General features: G+C 44.8%; 1 pseudogene; it reads left to right on the forward strand.

Moving 5' to 3' along the window:
• The first annotated feature begins 1,487 nt into the window (after window positions 1-1,487).
• Window positions 1,488-1,642, forward strand: LOC114110342 (cytochrome b-c1 complex subunit 10-like; annotated as a pseudogene).
• The last annotated feature ends 200 nt before the right edge of the window (window positions 1,643-1,842 follow it).

Below are 1,842 nucleotides of genomic sequence, written 5' to 3' on the forward strand. Positions count from 1 at the left end.
TCAGTCCATGGGGTCGCTACTAGTCAGACATGACTGAGCGACTTCACTTTCACTTTTCACTTTCATGCCTTGGAGAAGGAAATGGCAACCCACTCTAGTGTTCTTGCCTGGAGAATCCCAGGGACGAGGGAGCCTGGTGGGCTGCCGTCCATTGGGTCACACAGAGTCGGACACGACTGAAGCGACTTAGCAGCAGCAGCAGCATAGGTCATTTACATTTATACATGATTCTATTATACTATGTCAATTTGTTTTCACCTGGGTCTTAAAGAATTTTCTACTTTAATATATGCAGATATTACGCTTTTTTATAATAATAAAATGTTCTGTAAGTTTAAAAAAAAAAAAGAGTCATAGGTGGGAAATACTGGATTATTCTTCAGATCCCCCCTCCTCTATACTAGTTAGGTGACCTTGAGCAAGTCCAGCAGTCCAAGGTTCTTTAGACATTAGGCAGTCATGAAATCAATGAAATAGACTAGAACTAAATATTTTTTAATGAAGTCAAGCTGAATAGAATAGAAAATATCAGTGTTTAGTCCACAATAGGTTAAGCTCCATTGTACATGTGTGGGAATGCATGTTTCCTGGAGTCATGATGAATAAAAATTTCTTACTGTGGGTAACAAACAAAAGAGCTTCCCACAGTGGCTTAGACCATGGGTTTTGATTTCTTCATCTAATGAATGAAAATCATTCACTTAATACATATACATATCTAGACAGTCATATTCATATACACACACACACATATATGTATAATGGGCACCACAGTGTATCAGGCACAGTGGCATATGACCTATCTAGGGACGACAAGGCCATGTCCTCCTCAAGCCTCAGCTAGCAGGGAAGCCAGTCATAAAATAATTACATAACTGTTTAACTACCACTGTACGAAGAATGTGTGTAACACCAGGTTCCTAACCTGGGCTGTAGGATCAGAGCCAGCCTTCCTAAGGAAGTGACAGAAGGGGGCAGAGAGGGATGGAGGCAAAGAATGGGGGTGGGGGTGGGGGTAGCATTCCAGACAGAAGGCCCAGTAAGTGTGAGAACCTGAAGGTAGAACAATGTCAGCTCTGCCTCAACAGTTTCTACGAAGACCCCGTGAGATGACCATGGGAACACTTTGTAAACTGTGGAGTGTTATTCAAATGTGGTGGCTTATTGTTTAAAACAGTGATTATAAACATGCCTTAAAGACGAGTTGAGGGACTTCCCTGGTGGTCCAGTGGTTAAGAATCCACCTGCCAATGTAGGGGATGTGGGTTCGATCCCTGGTTGCAGAACTAAGATCCCACATGCCATGAGGCAGCTAAGCCTTGTGCTGCAATGAAAGATCCTGCCAGTTGCAACTAAGACCCGACACAGCCTAAGTAAATTAATTAAAAATACACACACACACACACACACACACATATATATGAGTTTAGTTTCAGCAGGCAGCCACCAGGTTGCAGGTCACCCTGAGCTGGTATGGCAGCTCTGTGATGCCGAGCAGGCCTCTGGGCCCCCACTACTGACAGCTGGCCCAAAACTGGATTCACAAAGCAGGCACCAAGGGGCCTGTGTGGGCTACTTATGGGGGCTGATTCTGGACTGGGTACCCTACTTCAATGGCAAGTTTGAGAAAAACGATGAATGAAAATGACCCCTCCCCTGGTATCTGGTGGTGCCGCCTCCTTCCATCTGAGTCTCGAACAGCTTAGCCTTTCAGGATGGCCCTCAAGGAAATCCACAGCATGACTTAGACTTTCTGTTTGAAAATAGCTTTGGTGTGTGAACGCACACAGCATTAAGCCTTGCTCTGAAACCTGCCCACTGGGACAAGCTCACACTGGGGCT

Source organism: Ovis aries, chromosome 22 (genome assembly GCF_016772045.2).
Source record: "Ovis aries strain OAR_USU_Benz2616 breed Rambouillet chromosome 22, ARS-UI_Ramb_v3.0, whole genome shotgun sequence".
Classification (NCBI taxonomy): Eukaryota; Metazoa; Chordata; class Mammalia; order Artiodactyla; family Bovidae; genus Ovis; species Ovis aries.